At 42.3% G+C, this 21956-nt stretch overlaps 1 protein-coding gene across 31 annotated transcripts in view; it reads left to right on the forward strand.

The window, feature by feature from the left end:
* Positions 1-21956, forward strand: part of MAP2 (microtubule associated protein 2) — a 273633-nt gene that overhangs the window by 52022 nt on the left and 199655 nt on the right. Inside the window, exon 1 of one of the 31 annotated variants that reach the window (XM_064515291.1) lies at positions 4441-4509. The exons of the other annotated variants lie outside the window; for them this stretch is intronic. The gene's annotated coding sequence lies outside the window, so the exon portion shown is untranslated. Of the gene's footprint in view, positions 1-4440; positions 4510-21956 lie in introns of those variants that run through there. 31 annotated transcript variants of the gene reach the window in all.

A 21956-nucleotide genomic window follows, 5' to 3' on the forward strand; every position in this document is an offset into this window, starting at 1 on the left:
TTACTTGCAGTCATCAGTGCAACTTTATTCAGTTGTGTGCTGATGCACATGAATGACTGTAATTACCTCTATGTATTACATTTACATGCTAAAGCAATAGCTGTATATCCACCACATATAGAAGGACTGTAAATGGGAAGTTTTTCCGGTGGCAGTAGTGACTTTCACAGTAAGAATAATTCAGTACTCTACCATGGGAAAATACATTGTTGTAGAGAAAATCTTTGGATAGTCTGTCAAACACAGTATGTAATATCTATGTAATCTCTGTCAGTTCAAAGGAAAACTCTAAAACATGAAGAATGACAGAATAAACTTTTCATGTGTGTTGCAATATAACATTCATCTTCTAACCATCTTTATAACCAACTGACAAGGAAAGAGCTATTAAATCATCTTATGCATTTCCCATTCTGCCATACTCACCACTGTTGACACCTGGATGACTTCTGTACTGTATATCGATAAGTATGCCTCTTATTTCTTTTCCCTCATGGCTTGATAGCATTTTTGGTTATACATCTGGTAACTGTGAGGACCTTAAAGGGAAGACATACATTTTGCTTGTTGCTGTGAAAGAAGGAAGGCTCCATGGTTGGTTTCCCTTCACAGTGGAAGAAGCTGCACAGATGTAGGCTGATCGTCAAGAAGTGCGTGTCAGCTTCAGTCATGCATCTCAGCCTCTTGACTGACACTTCTGTTGTTCTTCAGGAAGGTAGTTGTCATATAAGACTTCACCAAGGCCCCTGGATAGCAGAGCAGGCCTGCAATTTGGGTGTGGATTCAATGGGAGAGCCAGAATAAAGGCTGTGGAACTGATGTTATGCAATCTAGATCCTGCTTGATTCAATAAAAGAAGCATGTGTTGACAGTTGGCATCCTTTTCATGCAATCTGCTTTCTGAAGCTCTCTTCAGTATTGCAGGAGAACCCATAAGCATCACTAATACAATCTTTGACTTCTACTGAGATATCCTTTACCTAGGATCCTCAGAAGAAATAAAGGATGTTTCATTTTCAGCTATGAAAACGAAAGAGTTAGTACAGCACCTATTTTACAACACACCTGTAGCTTGTGTGTATTCTCTATGAAGTCTGTGAGAAGGACAGTAAAGACTCGTATGAGTTTGTTAGTGATTTGCAGATTTTTTTATTTTTATTTGCTACAACTATCAGAAATAGTAAATCTGCTGTAATTTTCTAGAATGACTGACCTACAGTTGAATAGCATATATACTTTGCTAAAGATTGTGGCTTATTTGTTGATGCATGGAGATTCGTGAAGGGATTCCTTGGGGACAGAAGCTAGTGCGTAACAAAGGCAGTGTGTGGCGTGTCAGCTCCACACCACCTTTTGTGAAAGGGAAGAAAGTGCAGATCCTTCAGCATCACTTGCCAGTTACTGCATGTAACTTGCATCAGTGACTTCTGGGGAGAAGGGAGGTTTCCTCCTTGTCTGGGCCGTGAATGCAAACAGGCAAATACATGTAAAAGTGTAAGCATGTGCATCTGCATACCTAAATGTGAGCACTCATGTTTTTTTTCTATCTCCCAGTGAAGTAGCAGAGGGAGAGATTAGTTTGTGCTAGTTGTGAGTCTGACTACATGGTTTCAAAGATAACATATTTCAGATTACTCTTTCTTCATATGATATTATGAGGACTTGATAGTACAACAGTTAAGCCCAGGCTGTAATCTCCAGAAATCTTTTTATGAGTGTGATGGAGATATTTTCCAGCAAAATAGCTAATGGGCTTTATAAATAGTGATGCATTAATAGAAGTTCACCTGCTTAAATGCTGCTGAGCAAGATTTACTGTTTAGCTGTAAGTGAAATCTGTGCCTTAATTACTTGTTGGCTGTTGGTTGATTTTTTTTTTTTTTTTTTCCCAGTTTATTCTATGAGCATTTAATTTTGGCTTTGGCCAATTGGGACTAAAGTCTGCTTTGTTGTTTTTACAGTTGTGTTTGAGGCCCTAGTCCTCTAACAAAAAACAAGCATCTTTGGCATTGCTGCTGGCATGTGAGGTCCCAGTGACTTCACTGGGGACAGAGGAGTCTGTGCTGTAGGTTATGTTGCAGGATTAGCAACTAAAACAAGATTATGCGCTTATTGGTGTGGTTATTCCCTTTGCTGCCCTTCGACCAGTGCACGCCCCATTGTGGTGCTGTCCTTTGAGCTTTCAAGCCTTTGGGGCAGTATTCTTCCTTTGCTCAGAAAGGCTCATGTTAGGAAAGACTCTGCGGGTGTCAGTTTGCAGAATCGTAGCCCTGTAACTGTAAAAGCCAGGTAACTCTAAAATCCACCTTGTAGGTTTGGTTGGCATTACGATACATGAGCTTGAGGGATGCTTCTAAATATGCAGGGAGAACCTTGTCAGGGTCAAGAGATCCAAAGAGGGCAGGCACGCTTGATCTGGACGTTTTGGCTTTGTGCCTGCTGCCCCAGTCCCGTCCTGCACACTGGACTGGATTCTTGACATTACTCCTGAGGTGGATATTTGTGTTTGGCTGTTAGGTTGAACTGAGAGTTTGCAAGTGAGTGCCGATGCAAACGGCAGCCATCTCCTCAGCCTGGCCTCCTTAAGCCACTAGTGGGCAGGCAGGAGAGTTCCTCTTTCTGGGGCAAATGGCAAGTCAGAGCTGCTCTGTCCTGCAGGCATCTCTGGGTAGTTTTGTATGGGGGTTGTGCTGTTTCCTTTGCAGTTTTTGAGCTGAAGAATATTGTTCTTGGCTTAGGTTCTTAAAGCCCTAACGGTCTTGCAGCTGCACTGCTGATACGGCACCCTTCACTGAGCGAGTAACCATACAGACCTCCTTGATTCATAAATGTTCATCAGTTCACATCTTAAGCTCTAGGCCCACGAGCCAACTCCAATCAGCAGCTGGACTGGGGCCAGACTTGTTAGGGGAACCAACAAGTCCCCCTTTGAATGCAGGGCATGCGGAGGAGAAAAGGGCAGGTCCTAAATCAGAGTGTCGTTTAATTGTTTTTATTTTCTCAGAGGCCCTGAAGCGATGTAATGCAGGTTTTTCAGTGCTGACATCACAAAATACTGAGACATGCTGCCAAGTCCATGTGGGTGGAGAAGAAAGGAGGTGTTCTTGATTCTTATAAACACTTGTGCTTCTGTTCTCAAGAAAAAAAATCCTGATGATTCTCTGAGAATTTAAATGCTACATGAGCATTTAAGGCAGAAATGGCATTTCCTGTACTGTCTTCACTGCTCAATTGTCTTGTCCCGGTTACGTAAGTTGTGTTTTATCAACTGGAGCATATGCACAGCAAACCAGTTGGAGAACGCTACAAGTCACTTATCACCTCCTCACAATTTCCAGAAAAATTACTCATACTCACAGTTGCTCTGAAAAGAGTGCTGATGTATTCTGCATCAAAGCGTTAAAGTTGTATCCCTTCACCTGTAAACTAAATATTATTGAAGACAAGACAAAACAATATTTAGGTTGCAAAACCTGAAAATTAGCATGAAAACATTTCGTTTCCGTTAATAAAGGAACTCAGAAGTTTTTTGCAATTGCATTACTTTTTGGTAGAGGGAGGATTATTGGACTAGAGTCATACTTAATGAAACATCATCATCAGATGTGAGAGAAGTAAACCTTCACATTTGTTTTTACTTCTGCTACAGTGTGCAACATGGGAGGGATGCTTGTCATCAGTTTAAACAAATCACTTGCAATACAATACTATACTGGCAAGCCCAGTATAGTGTTTTCTCTGTGTAACCAAACCCAAGGAAGATGGTTTTCATTCAGGTCTCCTGCATATAGAATGCTATTTATGACACTTATGTAAATGGTTTTCAGGTCATTGCAAGTTTCTTAAAGGAGCACGTACAGTCACTTTTTCAATACGGTGCACAGTGGGATCTGGAAATGGAGAAACTCTTTCAAAGCTGTTCGATTTAATTCGTAGCAGAAGAGACTTGGAACTACGTGGACTCTTAATACTGTTCGATTTGCCTTCCATTTATCCATCATTAAGAATTTGTGCCCTTGCTATGCTGACACAAGAAGGGCCTTTATAGATGCTTTGTAGTTTTTACTAATCTTGTTATGAAGTGCACTGTACATAAAAAGAGTGCTTCAATGCTTCAGAGCTCTGAGATGCTCCAGAGCTGGTGCAACCTTACTTGAAATTATAATGACCAACTAAGAAGTTCCTGGCAAGCAGAGGAAGGAGAGGGGGAAGGAAGCGAACAAAAAATTAGCCCCAAATGGAGCAGAGGACACATTGTTTAGTTTCGCTCAGAACATTTGGTCGGTGTGAATCTAGAGGGCCCTCCTTAAGTTGCATGTCTCTGTTCATGGGAGGGAGGAATTTAACAGAGTAGTGACTTAAGCCAAGTGGAATGAGAATGGAAGAACACATTTGGTTTTGCCTTTTTCTGCACTTCTAACCTGAATGTGCTTGCAGGTGGAAGCTGTTAGCACTGGAGCTGTGGATCACAGCAGCAGAAACAGCTTACTCAACTCAGCATTGGGCCAGGTAGTGGACTGCTAAATCTTGTTTGCTTTAATTGCACTAATAATGCCTTTGAATCAGTGGGACTAGAACAAATAATGTACTCAGGATTTGTCCTTGTATCTTCCTTGTAGACCGTGGCTCTTACAATATAAACTATTAAATTACTGTAGATGAAACACAGGAGAGATTGGTCTCGGAGTCCCTTGGGGATTGCGGAATTGCAAATTAACTCCTCACAATTTACTTAGTCAGAGTGTGTATTTATTTTTCAGAAGACTTTATCTTGTGAGGACGGTTCACGGAGCGGCTAATGGAATTGAGGTACAGCTGGGATTCCCAGCTTTTCTCTGAGAGTAGCAGGGTCTTTTTTTTTAATGTTTCTTTGCTCTGTGTGACGGACTGATACTTAAGGGCTGTGCGTTGAATTTGTTGCAGGGTAGATAGGCTGAAAGCTTCCTCTCGGCACACAGCTTGGGGGAAAAACTGATTAACTTCAAATGCTCTGCGTGAGGTTCTGGCAAACGATGACGTTTTAACATGACACAATAATGTGCATGGGTCAGAACTGCTGTGCCGAAAAGCTGCCTTGTAGACACTGTGGTTTGCTCCCAGTTTCCAGCATGCTTTTGTTTGTTCTTCCTTTTATAATTAACATTGCAAGAGGTCATTTTTGTTAACGTTAATGTTCTCACAAAGCAAAAATTCCACTCTGATTTGAATTAATGTCATATATGTCTCCCAGTTTTTTGGGTCTACTGCTTGTACAGGTTGAATTGTAAAGCAACTTTTCCTGTTAGATTAGCATCTTAAAGATTCCTAAAGATTTGGATCTTTCCTATTACAGCCTGAAAAATCGAGGTCCTCCAAGAAAGCGAGTACAAGTACATGGTTGTTTTACGTGAATTGATCTGTTGCCTTCCTGTGCTCGTGGGCGTGGGTGGCCAAAACTTATAAGGTTGGCATTTTCAAAAGGATCTAAGGAGTTAGCATACGTTTGTCTGTGAAATGCAGTGGGAATTGGGGCACATAGAAATGCTTTATTTTGCTGTACACTCTCCCATAAAATCGTAAGCTGTTATACATGCAGGTACTGGGGGCTTGCTGCTGTACACTCAATGCAGTCCCTCACATGTAATGCAAGGTAAAATGTTTCCGTTCTGAGCTGCACCGTATTCATGACTGCATGAAGCTGTGTGGGGTGGGCGTTCAGGCTTTCTGGGTGCCTCCTGGAAAAATGCTTCAGTGGCCTTAGTCAAGTTTTTTATTTTTAATAGAGCAGGAGAGAATGTGTGAGCTTGTTGCTCCATTAATTTTTCCTAATGCCCATTAAATATGTCTTCAGTGCATTTGAATAGTGTTCAGATTATCTAATCATCTTGCAATTACTCCTTTTATTTTCTCCCCCATTTCTCATCTTTAATATCATCGTGAAAGTAAGAATTCTTCTCTGGCAGTAGGTTTTGCTTCTTAAAAAGAAGGGACTTCTGCTTAATAGAAGTTGATTTAGGGCTTAAAAATAATTTAAGAAAACGGCTTTTCTCCTATATCGGGTAGTTATAGTGGTGAAAACTTACAGGAGATTTTCTTGTTCTTGGGGACAACTGATTTTCTAACATAGAAGGATACATAGCATTAGGAAACAAGAATTTATACCTAGTTTAGCACCTGATATCAACCAAAAATGCTCCCAGTGTGCTCAAATATCAGAATATTATTTTTCTGTAGTTAAAACTGTGTTTCTGTCATAAAGACCTTCAGTATCTTTAGGGATTATAGGGTAATAATTTAGCAGTTAAAAAAAAAGTATCATAGGGTTTAGTAGTTGGCTTCAGATATGTTCTCCTGAGATTAGATTTTTTTTAACCACTATATATATATATATATATATATATATATAGATATTTAGATTATATGAGATTAAGAAAATTCCTAGCAGTTTATCATTTGCAGCTGGATGTCTGTGGCATGAACTGCCATTTCAAAATTTTGCTACTGCCACTTGAAATTTTACTTTCTGGGTTAGATGATCTTCAAGTGATTTGGTGGTTTCCAGGTAGGGTTTTTTTAAAGTGTGTTTAAACTTCATATAGTTGCAGACAGTCATACTGATATCTACAAATCCTGGCTCTCACTGGAAGCACTGGGAGGTGAGGTGCCTGGGTGGTGGTGTTAAATCCCAGCGTGTACCTGCCTGCATCTCTAGAGACACAAATTACATTTAGGTTTGTGTCCTTTCATGCCACTGGCTTTCAGTGGGAGCTGGCTTCTTGGTCATTCAGGCATGCTGTGGCGGTGCCAGGCAGATGGACATTTGTGGATACGGCTCCTGATTCAGCGGCGCAGGCTGCGGAGAGCCAAGCCGGTTTGCACTTGAATCCTTTGAGGAGGAACGGTTTGCCCTGGGAACCTGTGTCTTTGCTGGGACTCTGCAGATGGGATGGCTCTCCATTTCCCCTTCTTCTGCGTCAAGGAGAACTGATGCCTTGCACAAAACTTGCTTTGCAGTAGCGTTCTCCTTAAATCAGAATGGTTGGCACACTAGCAGTAGTGTCAGGAGTATTGAGTGCATAGATTCTGGAAGGAAAAAGAAATACCTGCCTCCAATATGAGAAATTCATTTATGGTTTTTGTTCGCTTTTTGCAAATGAATTTTTGCACCTTTTTGAAAGCTGGATTGAAAGTCCTGGAAGCACGCAGAACAGGAGTAACAAACATGCAGCAGGAGTACATCATCTGAGATACTGTTCTCCTATGCAGAGACCAACCTGGAGACTCTACCCTGGGACTTTGAGGTGGAGCTGCTGAAACAATCCATTGCAAAAGATGTCGGTGTTTGTTTTGCTGTTTTGGCAGTAAGCTGCTTCTGAATCATTGTTTCATTATTCATCTAGCCCACTGATGGAGAAATAACATTTAATGAATAGTGCACTAATATTTTTCCATCAATAACTGAATAAAGTACTTGGGAGCGAGTCATCCACTTTCTTTTGAGGTGTGTGGCCATTCAGCCCTTGGCTCTTGGCTGAGGCTGCCACTGGAAGGGCCAGCTGTGTGGATAATGGATCTAGTGACCTGGACTTCTGTCCATTAGCATCTGGATTGCTCCATCAAGGAGATTCACTTTGGTCATTTGCACTGTGGCTGGGTGGAGCAGCCCAGTGAGGCCTGTGCAAGAGTGATGCAAACAGACAGTGCTGTGGCACCATCTGAAATAAGATTTGCTTGCTTGTTCTCTTATTGCAGCACCTGCGCTCATGCCAGAGCTTAATGCATCAGCCACTGATACCTGTTACTGGCTGAACTACCTGTGTGCGTAGGCTTCCTCTCCCAGTTTGTTCCTGATGAACTGGTTTATAATGCAATGATACCTCCGTGTTAACCCAGCTTGTTCAACAAGTTCGTGTGAGTAGCTGGGCTGACAGCTTGTCAGGGAGGCAACCTCAGGTGGGAGATACTGGGGTGTTTGTGATGACTGGGGTGAAGTGGCTGGAGAGCTACTGCTGCTTTTTCTTTCATAGACAATGTAGGAAGGCTAGCTTCATATTTAGTTAAATGTTTTGGGTCTGTTAAGTTTCCTCCAATTTAAGTCCGGGTCTCAGTGCCGAGCAAGTGTTTGTATTTCAGCCTTTGGAACTTGCTTGCAGTCACAGCTGCTGGCAGCGTGTGCTGGCTGACACCTCAACTAATACTGTGTTCCTTTTCAGTTCGGTGGTAATTTGGGAAGGGAGATTGGGAAGTTTAGGAAAACTGGTATAAATCAGTGGGTGAATCCAGAATAAATTGGACTGGTCCAACCTGTAATCATGTGAGGATGCGATTAACTGCCTTGTAGCCAGTGCACTTGTAGGGCTTTGCACTTTGCTGACCAGGCTCGCATGTGGCAGGTAGCAGAATCAGGGCATTCTCTGCTGACATAAACCAGTGGCGTCTCGCAGGTGGGTGGATCACCTACATTCCTAACCTGGCAGCTGGAGTTACACCATAGTTCATCCCCTTTCATGTTACTAGGCCTTCCCTTCATGCTTAGACTTGACTTGCCCATAGACAGCAGGTCAACTGTTCACTGCTCACTGGCAGCATTGGGTTTAGCTACATGGTTCATCTGTGCTGGCTTGAGCAATTGTCCTAAAAAGTCTGTTGTGGTCTGTGCGGATTCTTAGATGGGTTTCTTTGTGTCCATCTGTTGCCCAAATGATGTTGGAGATTGATTAAAGAAGGTGATGACACTGAACAGTGGGTTACAATCACTAAAACAATTCGAGGGATCATATATATGGTAAATGTTCCTCTTCCAAACTGATGGTCAACTAAATGGATCACACGGCACTAGACCAGCCTCCTCAGCCCTTCAGATGTTGCTGCGCAGGGAGAGCTCCCCAGTGAGCTAGGCATCCAGAACCCCTGTTCTAGCTTGTGGCCTAGCCCCGCAGTCTGTCTGTGACCCTAACTCTCAGGTCAAAGCAGTATGTTTTGGGATTTTGCCAGTCCAGCTGAGATGCAGCTATCACAGGCATTCCTTGCTGCTTGGGTTAGCAAATGTGCAGCTGTTGTCAAAAATTTTCGGTAGTGAATGTTGGAGAGTGAAATCTCTCTTGTGTTTGGTTCTGAGAAATAAGCCATGATTCCTGCTGGAAGTGGAAGGAAAAAGATGGTACCCAGAGGCTGGGAGGGCTAGGTGCTGTGCTTGTGCTGACCACTGTTTTGATTGTGGCTAAAGATTGAACTGGGACTATCTGACTCAGTGTGAATTCAGGTGGAAGACGCACAATTTCTAAGGTGTCAAAACACAGGACTTGAGGTTGTGTTTTCAGAAGGTGGTATTGCCTTTCATTGGGGCTCAGCTGTCTGAGTCACTCTAGGGAAGCTTTTATTATGTTTTCTTCTTGATACGGAGTCCTTCAGCTGGGAGCTCCCATGGTTGCTTCTCTCTGCGTGTGAAGTACAGGCTGACCAGCTGGGAGCTCCCATGGTTGCTTCTCTCTGCGTGTGAAGTACAGGCTGACCTAGCAGGCTGTGTAGAGAGCGCTGAACTCCACGTGTCCCACTGCAACTCAGGGAAATTCAACAATAGCAGTGTCATGTATCACTGGGAATTACTGTGCTCAGCTAGACACTGTGCCCGTAAGAATACTTGCATCTGCTTAGAAGCTGTAAAACCTTGTGCAAGGGTGTGTGCAGGTGAACTTTCAAGACAAAGGAAACATGGGATTTCTAGAACGCTTTGTGACAGGAGCAGAAGTCTCACCATAAAGTGAGTTAAGAGCAAAGGTTTCACAGAAAGTAAATAAGAATTTCTGTTCTGTCTTTTACCCACTTTTGGGAATTCTACTCTTCTGTTTCTGTAAAAAGCAGAATTAGAGTGCTTTCCTATCTCATCTCATTAATGTGTCTTTTTTTTCCTTAAACTGAAAAGTAATACAGCCCACCCTCCAGGCAGATCATCTGTGGAATCACAGCTGAGTATGAGAGCTCACATCTGGAATATTATGTCCAGTTTCGTATTCTCCAGCAGAAAAGTGCATTGATATGTATTGGAATGAATCCAGAGGAGGGCCACTAAGATGATTAAGAGTCTGGAGTACACGAGATTTGAGGAGAGACAGAGAAATGGATTTCTTCATTCTGGAAGAGAGAAGGCTAAGGGGGGAATCTTACTGCTGCCTTCAGCTAGCTCATGGGTAGGAAGGGTATAGAGAAGATGGTGCCAAACTCTTCTCAGAGGTTCACAATGAAAAGGCTGGGGCAAAGGACACAAGACACCACAGGGGAAATTCCAATTAGATATAGAAAAAATTTTTTCACTGTGAGGATGGTCAAACCCTGGAACAGGGGCTCTGAGGGCTTGAGGACTCTCCATTCCTGGAGATATTTGAAGCTCAGCTAGACAAGGCCTGAGTGACCTGCTTTGAATGGGAGGTTGGACTAGCAGGCTCCAGAGGTTCCTTCCAACCTGCATTGTTCTCCGATTCTGTTTCTGTGTGAAGGTCCTGACTTCCTGAACATGGAAGCATGGGTGGATGTACAAAACTAGCAGAATAGCTTTCTGTGACAAAATATTTTTTTTTCCTCTCCCATCTTTGTACACAACATCCCCTTGTAAAAAAGAAAAGTATTTTATGTGATGATCTTTGTCTGGGAAAGAGTTTTAGGTGCTTGGAAAGAACTATATTGTTTTTTGCTGAAGAGATGGGGCAGATGGGCCCAAGTGGTCAACAGAAGATAGAAGCAAAGAGAGGAAGAGGCAGCTTCTGACTCTCTCAGTCCAGTTACTGAACAACCACAAGGTCCACATGCAATTCATGACCAAAATAGCTATTTCTGCACTGCTGCCATTCTCTCTCAGCAGTAGAACATGTTTGCCCATCGTAGGTTACTTTTATTTTCCTTTGGCCAGTCTGTGGGTGACAAATGTTTTGCCAAGATCAAGCTGCTGGCTGTTACAGCTTTGCAGCTAAGTATTGCAAGGTTAAATCTCTTCTGCCTGGTTAAGGCTGACTAGCAAGACAGGAGATGAGTGAGACTGGGAGAAAACAAAGGAAGCGGTACCAGCTTCTGGTTCGTATCTCAATACCTCCTCGGGAATTTGCTATGAAAGTGGTAAGACTATGAGGTTTCCTTCCTTAAAGATTGAAAACCTGTTTCAGGAGCTCCTAAAAACTGCTAAACAGCCTGTTTCATTTGCAGCTAATATTCTAATATTAGTGAGGTTTTTTGCTTTGGTGACCCTGCAGTTCCAGTGCATTACCACACTTGGGTCTCTGCCAAGGCTAAGCGATGCCCAGTATCCCTCTGCAAATGAACACAGCATGTGAACATAGGAACACCATGTTTTTGTGTCCATCACTCTAAGGGAGCAGAAATTTATCTGACCCCTGAAATCTTATCTGATAGTTTCTGATCAGACAGACTTAGTCTACCTCATTTCTTTGGTGCTATTTTGAGCTTTCTTTTAGATTTTGCAGCTCAAGACAGACCCATGGGCTATGTCAGTCAGTTTAATGCTACAGCTGCTGGTAGCCCTACGTTCACGTATATCTCCTCCAGATTGGAACTGGCAAATGCTGTGGGTTAAAAGGAAACTGTTCAGGCAGGGGCTCTCAGCGGGCTTCAGCCCAGCAGTGTGGGCCAAGGCTGGACGTAGAGTCCCTTTGTATCACAGCAGACCCTGCGCAGCCTGACCTGAAAGCTTTGCATGCGCAGCAAAATGTGGTTCTGGAAAATCCTGTCAGGTATTTCCTGGACAAATCCCATTGCTTCTCTGTCTTAGAGAAGTGTTGCAGTGATAATTCTCTAGAAATGTTTGTTTCTTCTCTGTCTTGGTGAATGAGAAAGAGAGGTGGAGTAGCAGATCTAAACTTTATTTTAAAGAGCTTCCCACAGACAGTGTTGCTTATAGGCAGCATGTTGTTTGACTAGTAAGGGTCTGTTTTCTTAGACTACTGGAGTTCAGCCAGGAATGCTTTACTTCCCTGTGTTAGTAGATTCTTTGAGAGTAAAGTATTTGTTTCTGCTGTACCAGTGTTGCTACTACACAAAAACAACTGAAAAGGATTGAAGCATCCTTTGCAGTTCTATTTGAATAGCTGGATTGCACATACAGAAAAACACACGTTAAAGAAACAAAACAGCCAAACTAACAACAAGCAAACAAAGAACAAAACAAACAACTGTGTTTCAAATACTGGGTAGAGATGTTTAATGGGTTCTCCCATGTGGTTTCTTTCTTATCCTGCAAACATACTTGAGTCCGGATTAAAAATAGGTGTGTTATTGTTCCCTAAACATGTAGTGTTTGAGTATTGCCTCCAGCAGCAGCAGCGGTGTCTGGCTGTGTGCTGGGCCTGTGCTTGTGAGGGAGGAGGAACTCGAAGGTTTGGGAGGTGCTTGGGTACCATCAGTTACAGCCGGGACCACTGGCTTCCAGTTTTCCCTTGCTTCTGGGTGCTGTGCTGCTTGTCTGGCAGCTATTTAAATGAGAAACTCTTCAGAACAGAAGCCCTTATTATGTTTATGAAGTAGCACATAGCTCAGTCAGGTTCTGATTTCATCTGTGGCTCCATGACACACGTTTGGTATAAAGAAATTGACTGGTGACATTTTAACAGTTGGTAAGTTCTTGTGTACCATTGAGCTTTTCTTAACAGGGTGTTAATTTTTTTTCCACTGATACTAATTATATGATGATAAAAAATAAAAGTGTATTGCAGGCAGTAAAAATGGTCTTATGTGAATGTTAAGCTTAATGTACCTTTAAGTGTCATGATGCAGTGAATTGTATTTGCATCAGATAGTTCTACAACATCTGTATTGCGGTTCCTGGTTTGCTACTTGTTTCTTGCTCTTAATTACTGATTTCAGTCGAGATACAGTTGCTTTGTTTCACTGCCTTTTTACTTTGGTTTAGGCACCCCTGAGAAATAATGACTAATGAGTTCCACTCTTTCTTTTGGGGGTTCTTGTTTGTTTGTTTGCACAGTTAAATGTGCTTTAAAATGGTGAGACCCAAATATATTTTTTGCTAACACCGGAAAGTCAGAAGTGCCTCCTACCTGTTTAAAAATCAGTATTTAAGACTGACGGGTTTCTTCCCCTTTGCTGGGAAGTGGTCTGAAAATATTAAGGGATTACTCACAGGGATGCCCTATAGAACTATTGGCTGTCTGGACTTCAAAACCTTTGGGTATTATTGATACCGTAAATAGGAACTGTGTGTCTGTTTAGATAGTTTTTTGCTGATAAACGTATTTGTAAATTTTATATTCTTGACTGAGACCAACAGGGCTGTGCCAGGTGTGTGTATCAAGGTTGGAAGAAGATTTATTTTTCAAGGACATACTAGTTTCCTTTGGGCCTCTGCTATTCTGATCTTTTTGGACTTATTCGTGAAGTCAGTTCCTAATTGGGCTTAAGGGCATAGCTCTTATTGTAAGTAAGACAATAAAATGTTTCCTGGGAGAGCAGCTGAAGAACAGTTGACAATCGTTAATCAATACTTTTTTTCCCTTCCTAAATAGAGTGAAAAACAGCAGGGTTTCTTTCAAATGGGTGAGGAAATTATTCTAAATCCTTCTGAAGAGCCTTCTGGTGGTAATGGAAACAGTGTACACAGTTGAGAAGAAATAAAATAAATATTTGTCCGGATGAAAATCCATGAGGAGGAGATAAACAATGAGATCGTAATGGAGCTGTCAGGACTGTCTAAAAGCCAAGTGAACAGAGAAGAAAATCAGTTTGGGTTTCTGCAGCTAGTTCAGGACAGAAGGTTGCTGAGGGCAGCAAAACCCAAACTTTGTCAGTGTTTGGAACATGTTCTGGTATGTGCTAGTGTGTGATTTTTTTTTTTTTTTTTTTTTTTGAATGGTTACTACATTTGAATTTGTTGCTTATCTCCTGAAACAGAGCTTTCCCGTTTTCATTCAGCTAACGTAGGAGAAATGAAATAGCTCCGTGGAATTTGTGGCCTCTGCAGAGAGGTGTCCAGTGGATCCTGCTGACTTGCAGTAACACTGAGAAACGGTTAAGAGACTCTTGAAACTGGGACTGACGTTTTTACATTGCTTACGTGGATACTGGATGCTAAGTGTTTTTGCTGTGAAATTATTTGTGCTTTGGTAGCATCTACATGCTGTAAGTGAGGTAAAAGGCTCCCTGGGCTAGACAGCACGCAGGCATGTGGTAAGATGCAAGCCGTCGTCCTGGACAAGTGACATCAAAGCAGATGAAGCGCGGAGGGGTGTTGAGCACCGATCCACCCCGAGCCAGTCAGTGGGTCTGCTGAGTAGCAGCTAGGCCTGCTGGCTGCCATGCCCTGCTTACCCGGTACATCTGGGAATTGTTTGCTTTCTGTTGCACCCCTCCCCACCCAAACATGTCCTTCTGCTTCCCCTGAAGCGAATAGCTGGCTTTGAAGGGCTGTAGTTTCTCCTCTGAGTCACTTAGGTCCATCTCTTACTGGCCCCTCTTTCGGAGGTGCAGAAGAAGTACATCCTTCAGAGGTACTTTTTAAGAATTGGGTGGCAACAGCTCCCGTGTTAATAGCAGAACTTGGAGCTCCCTTCTGAAATGATGGAGACCAGGTGTGAGGTGTCCACATCGGCACTGGGGGGTAATGAGGCGCGACGCTGTACCAGCTGCTCACCATGCTGTATCATACGCTGATTATCTCTAAAGTTAATCCTTGTTGCACATCTTTCTGCTGAAAGAACAGATATTTCTTACCAGAGGACCTACAGAAGTTATTTCTTCTCTGAATCAAATATTTTTACCCTTTTGTTTTGGGATTCTTCTGTTTCTGCCTCTTTTTCAATATTCTCTCCCTGTTCCAACCCCCTTCCTACGGTGTTGGTTGTTTGGTCCCGTGCTGTCGAATAGCCCCATTTCCTTTAATTCCCACAGGGCCGAGATGCATGGAGAATGTCTGTGTGCTCTTTTGAAAAGAGAGGCCAAACAGTAATAAATGATGCTCATTAGCCTAAGTATGTCCGACAGCCTCGGACACCCAAAGAGGACACTCGTGGTGTTTTAACCTAACTATTCCTGGATTTAAATAAGTTTATGTGAATTTAAATCAATTCAGATTTTCTCAGCATTTGAAAGGGAGAGGACTTTTCCCGTTAAAACATTGCATCTACTTTTCTTCATCATGAACTTTGAATCATGGACTCAACCTCTTGACATCACCAGAGGTACTAAATGCTGGCAAGCAGGGATTTTTTTCAGTATAAATCAGGCCAGTCTGGTAGTTGGATTTTAAGGGTGGGGAGAGGGAGGCAGTGAGACATCCGTGCTTTAATCCCCTTGTGCTGGTTTTCATGGCAGTTTGAGCTGGATGAGGAGTCGTGTTTCCTGGTGAAATGTTCTGTGCATTACTGGGTTATTGCTGTGCTTTGCTTTACATTGGCGTAACTAGCTTCAGTTGTGCAAGTGCCATGTAGTTGTGTGTTGGCCAAGACCTACTTCTAGCTGAAAACCGCCCCAGTTGCAAAGCTGGCAGCAACAGTAACAGGCTCCCTTTCCATATAGCAAAAGCAGGTCTGGGGAATGTGCAGCAGATGTTGCCCACTGGGTGACAGATGCATTTAAAATCAGTTGTAAAACTGGATTAAGGATTTTGCAAATTAAGTTGAACCAGGACAAGTGCTATTTAAAACAGCCTGTATGCTTTAACAGAGAACTGCATTTCTGTTACACTTAGAGTCCTCTGTGAAATAATAAAAGCAAAGGCTGGGAGAAGTGCGCTAAGAAATATGACACTGCGTTGCATCTGGAACGTGGAAAGCCAGGTTCAGGCTTTGTTTTGTGTGTGAGCTGCCTTTGGGTGGCCATGCATAGCTAGCGATGCAGCGTGCTGTGCGATGCAGAGACCCCTGAGGTAGCTCTCGACCCGGCCGGGGGCAGTTGGTGGAGGCGTGAAGGTAATTACCCTGTGAGCAAACGCTGCACTAATGCAGCTGCACAGCTGCTGGGACGCCGTGCTGGGCTGGGCAGTCAGCAGCTACCTTTGGATTTTATAACGCCGGACTCTGCTGTAGTCCAGTCTGCCTCTGCCTTTGAAATAGGAGTGCAGTGAGGATGACGTAGTGGCGGTGAGGCACTTGGGTACTGATTATGTTACTGGTTATGATTAGGTGTCTGAAAGCCAGCAAGTTAATACCAGCATCTCCAGGGGAGTTACTTTAGCTGCATGTCAGACCCCAGCTTTGAGATCACGTAGGTGCCTTCTGATGGCAGTGTAGGTAACACTGCGGTAGCAATTCTGTTTCAATCCTGTGCATTTTTTTTCTTTTAGTTTTGGAGGCATATGCTGCAGGTAGAGAGCTTAATAAATGTTAAATTTCAGTGCAAGTTTCAGGAATTGCGAGTTGAAACACTTCTTATCAGTACACTTTGTATTTGAGGCTTTCCCTCAAACAAGCCTGAAGTGAAATCAAACTTCTTAAATAGTAACATGATGGGAAGGCCATTTGAAGGTGTAAGCAGCACCTGCAAACAGGCAGTAGAGGATGTATTTACCGCAACCAGAAAATGAGGTAGAATGGTGTTGTAGTATTGGACCAGTACGTCTGTTCTTTTTATCTCTTTAAACTTCTGTTGTTCCTTCTAAATATTCGTGTTGTGTACTTCTGAAGTGCTGTTTTGATCACTTGCGAGTAAATGGAAATAAGATTGTGTAATACTGTGGCTAACTGAATGCATAAGAGTAACTGTGCTGATGGATTAATCTCAAAGTCCATGAGCTTGGCCACGGCAAATGAACTTAGAGCAAGCGCTTAGAAAAAAATGGAGGGTTCAAGAAATGACTCCCAAAGTGAAGCAAGCAGGAAGTATCCTAGTTTTCTGAGCGTTGAGACTGTACTACATGATCGCTAGAGACAGAAACTCCAGATGTTTTAGCAGAGTATGTGCCATAAAAGATGTAGCCCTCTTGGAAGGGCACATATTCACCTTAGATTTTACATTTAAGAGATGTAAATCTTATCTTTCCCTGCATTGGCTCTCATTTTACAATGGAGAGGTGGTCCCTTCCCAGCATTGCCGTGACTGCCCTGGGGACTGTCCAGCTTTTCTGGGTGTGTCCTCTGGGTGGAGCGTCCTGCTTTGTCCTCCTCTGCCTTCTGACAGAGAGGGCAGAGAGAAAAGAGAAGGTCGGGAGGAGTTAGGACCATCTCTGCCACCCCACCCTTGTACTGCACTCAGATTTTTAAGCTGGTGAGGTTGGCTGCGGAAACCCAAAGTACTAATACCATTTCTAGTTTCAAAACACGTCTTGAGGATAGAGGGCAAGACACTTGTGAAGCATCAGTTTGTGGTGAATTAAATAGCATCAACAACAAAGTGAGAGCAGCAGAAGGAGAGAATAAAATACATTTCCTAAGATGGTTGTTTTATTCATAGGCAACTCCTTTAACAATTTGAACATAGAATGTCCGTTTAAAACTTTGATACATTTGATAAGGGAATTGAGAGACTTTCATTGGGAAAATCAAGATCTCGGGAATCGGCATCAGGGACAGTATATAACCAGAGAAAACAAAGATTTTGAAAACTCTAGACATGTTTGATTTTTCTGTACAAAAAGGAGGCTTTAGGAGAGCATTGTACCAATATGGGTAGCCGCCTTTGCTACTTCTGACAAATGCAAGCCTGTCAGGAATATTTTCACAATTGGTCATGCAATTTAGGACCTAACCTAGAAAAACAAATCTGAGACATTTGGCTCTGATGGCACAGTGTTCTAAAATTTATCTAAAATGTAAATTATTCTTTCCATGACAACAGGATTATATCATTACTAAAACAATCTTATTTTAATAGATATTTTAATATCTATTATATATTTAATATAGCATATAATATGCAATGTTTAATTAAATATATAAATGAATATGTAATATATATTTAATAGATATTTTAAAAATAAATGCCAATTTTTCTTCCTTTTGACTGAACTCTGTTCACATTTTTTTGAAATTCAGAAAATCTCAGTCTCTTACTGCTGGTCAAAGAAATACAAGCACTTACCAAAACTAAGGGGACTTGAGTCAAAATGTAAAGCTTTTTGCTGGTTTATCCTATTGAGTAATTTTACAAGATTTGACCTGTTGTACTCTGCAGACAAGACGTAAGAGGAGAAGGATATATTCCCATAGTTGCTTTTTCCCATCTGGTTAAAGCTAGAGTGATCCAACAGTTCATCCAGATGTGTCTGTTTGAGAGTTTCAAATTGGTAAAAATATAATAAGCCTATAGTGAAGGACAAGAACCAAAGTAGTATCTTTGTGACAGCAGCTGAGGCAGCCCTGGGAATGAGCCTTCCGGCGCATGGAGTGACTGTGATGCAGAAAGCGGTGAGGTGCTTTGTTCTCTTTTTTCCCTATGGTCTTTCCAGAAAATGGAGTACTTTACTCTGTGCCCCTTTTCCCAAGGACACTTGCCAAGCACAGATATTGTGTATACTGTAATAATAAATAGGGTGGTACCTTTCTTCCTGTATATTGTCTGGAAAACAACGTTGAAGGTTACATTATTTCTTGTGCAACAGATCATATCATATTAAAATTCTTTATTTTCCCCTTGTAGCATACAGCTTGTATGCATGTTCTAGTTATTCTGGTTATTCTTCCTTAGCAGTTGTCTAAATATTTTATGTTGACTATAATCTATCTTTTGGAAACTGGGTATACAATTTGCAGCTTCTTCCTCTCCTGTTAGAAAGCGTAAGTCTTGTGCATACACCTTGCTCCAAGATTAAATAATTTGAAGTACACCTAGCTGCTTGTTATGGAACATCTACTATGATAACAGGTGAGCAAGGCTCAGGAAGCTCACAGTGAGATACTTGCACTGAGAGGCAAAAAGCCAAGGAAGTTTTTTGTTTTGTTAAGAATCTTAATAATCATTAAATATTTATCAGTGCAGCTCAGTCAAGAATATTTTTTTATTGGAAGATTGCCATTTTGATGAACTAAACATTAAGCTTTCGTACAAGTATTTTAAAGAAAAATTGAAACTGTGTGCTGGCAATTTGCAGAAGACTATAAAATTTTGTGCAAAACACCAGGAGAAAAGTAGATTTCATTTTTAATTTTTTACAAAAGCAGCATAATTCTTCCACCAGCATTACACATCACCAGAGAGCTGTTGAGGTTTTATTTGGTTACAGGATTAGCCAGGCCACAACCACCTTTTCACTTTTGTTTTCCTTCTGGAGGGTGCTGCTGCAAGAGGGAGCTGCCTTCGCTATGCGCTCGGCAGGGGCTGTGGTGCCGAGTGCCTGTCCGTGTTTGTGGGGTGCTGGTGGCGCGTGGTGGGCCAGGGCTGCTCCCCACTGCCCGGCCCCTGTGCCCGGCAGCGCTGTGCTGCAGCGACCCTGCGCTTATCCGCAGCGTGATGAAAACGCAGAGTCTCGGGCTGGGGCAGGCTCCCACGCTGGGTTCAGGACGGTTTCTCCTGGCCCAAGCAAAGATGCATTTGGTGGTCATCCAAAAGCTGCTGCTGTGTGTTTAACGCGACAGCTGTGGTCTCTGCTCTTGTAAATCCAGAAGGATTTTCTATGCATCTGGGAAGGGAGGAAAGAGGGGAAGATATCCAGCTTTTGGTTCTGTGGAGTGTGTGCATATGTATATACACATATATGTATATACAAAGATCTTCTCAGTGGATCAGTTGTAAAGGATCCAAGCTAGAGGTATACAAGGAAAATATCTGCTCTGTGCAGCAGGATTTAGCTTTTTCCTTCTTCCTTCTTAGTTGAGAAATGTCTCAGATTTTGCTTGATAGATTAAGAGTGGACAAAGAATATGACTCGTAATCCCCAGCCACTAGTCCCATAGGTCGTGTTACCATCTCCTAACAGGATGGAACATTTCAAGATATCCTTTTCTGAGAGGTGATGAAGAACTGATGTGCTACCATGTTTTTGAAAATTTCTATCCTAAATCTAAGGAACTGCTGGAACGTGCCCATTATCTTAGAAAGCATGAGTGATTTTATCAATATATTTTATAATCTGACAAGAAAATAAATCCTGTACTGACATGGGTTCCAAGCATACCAAGACCCACATGGTTATCAAATCTTCTCTAAAGAAATCCTTGTTGTAGCAGATTACTGAATAATTAAGTTGCTTCAGAGATTAACAGGGATAGAATAGATGGTTGAATGATTTAAAGTGTTGGATATGAACCTGAACTGCCGTCCAGGAAAGGTCTGAATGGTGAAAGCAAAGCTATCGATTCACATTGTCAGAGTTAACTCTGGGTGAGAAGATAAGGATAATTTTCTTTTACAGTTGAAACACACAGAAATGAATTAAAATCCCAGCAGCCATTGATTCAGTTTTATTTACTGATTTATTATTTTTCCAGAAAATGAAAATAAATGTGTTCGTGCCCCACCATCCCCATCAGTGTTTCTCCTTGCCTGTGTAATTCACCTTGTTTAATTTTCAACCTGTGGGCTCCAGCTGGGAAGCTATGCTTTGATTCTTCACTTTTATTTTTAAGGCTGATTTACTTGCTGAATAAATGCGATTGAAAGAAAATACACAGGCTGTGACCACTCAGCCTGGTTCCTCTGGTGTCCTGAATGTGTGCTTGATTACTGTGCTTGTTTGCAGAATTGCTTTGTTCTGCTTAGTGACATTGGGCCTGTCATGCTATCGTGATTGCTTCCTATAATGCACCAAATCCAGCGCATCATCAGTTAATGAAATCTGCTCAATGTTTGAGGAGATCTGTTCCCAATGGTCAAGTGAAGTGCAAGTACTTGCAGGTGCCAAAGCTTTTTCTTACCAGGGATGTTTTGGCTTTTGATTGACTCTTTGCCAAATAGTCTTTCCTCAGTGCAAAATTATCCAGTTCAGTGGTTCAGTTATCATTACTGCTAGCATATTTGTCTTTGAGCTGGGGGCAGTGCAGAATAGGCTCTCGCCTTAAAGACATCATCAACTGAATGTAGCCATGTACGTAACCCTGATTGCATTTGACTTAAGTGCTGTTTGCTGATTGTTGCTTGGTAATTTGCTCTATTGAACGCTTTTTTCTTCCTTGGTCAAGTGCAGAAGTGTCCTTTGTGAAGTGATTATCATGGATTCAGTGAAATGGCTATATGGTGTTATTTCTCTGCTAAAACGCTGCAGGTAATGCCTCTAAAGTGCATTTATCCCATGTTTGCCTGATGGCTACAAATGGCAGGATTTTGTTGCAGCCAGCTGATGGGGGAAGTCACCTTTGTATGAATATGAGCATTTGTATCTTGAGAGTTGTAAGGTGGAACAGTTGAGATAAGATGTCAGTGCTAAGCAGAGAAAAGAGATCTTGGGCATGGGGAGGGGAAAAACCAGGGATCTTGTTCCTCATCTGTGCTGCGTGGTGGTGGTGGGGGTACCCCCCTGTTTGTACAGCACGCGGCTCACCTTTCCCTGAGGCCTTGGGAAGCAGCAGAAAAGCGTTCTGACAATTACAGTGAGCTCTGTGATAGATGGGAGGCAGCATTAAAGGATTAATGTGTTGAACTGAATATTTTGTGATTCCTTGAAGTGCCACCATCAGCATGCAGCAGCACATGGCCTGTTAGCTTGATTCAGTGTTTGGCAGCACAAGGCGTTAACCTGAGAGATGCTGAGCGCTTCCAACCACTGCAGAAGATCTCAGCAGCCAAGTTATTGTGATACAGGATTTCTTAAAAATCAAACCTGTTTGAAAGGAGGACCAAGTGGCTACATGTTTTGTAGGTATAAACTGACACAGCATGAGGGCTTAGATTAGGTGTGGTCTCCTCACAGGATGGAAGTGGTCATTTTGCTTCAGTGGCAGTCTTGTGCTTCTAAATGCCAAGCAGAAAACACTCGGAAAACCTACTATAATTGAAAAGGACGTTTCATTTTCAGTATGTTTGATCTTCAGATGTTTGTGTGCTGACTGCCTTTCTTTTCCATTCACTTTCCTTTTATGCCTGCTTTCCCTTTT

The sequence above is a fragment of the Dromaius novaehollandiae genome, chromosome 7 (genome assembly GCF_036370855.1).
Source record: "Dromaius novaehollandiae isolate bDroNov1 chromosome 7, bDroNov1.hap1, whole genome shotgun sequence".
In the NCBI taxonomy this organism is placed as follows: Eukaryota; Metazoa; Chordata; class Aves; order Casuariiformes; family Dromaiidae; genus Dromaius; species Dromaius novaehollandiae.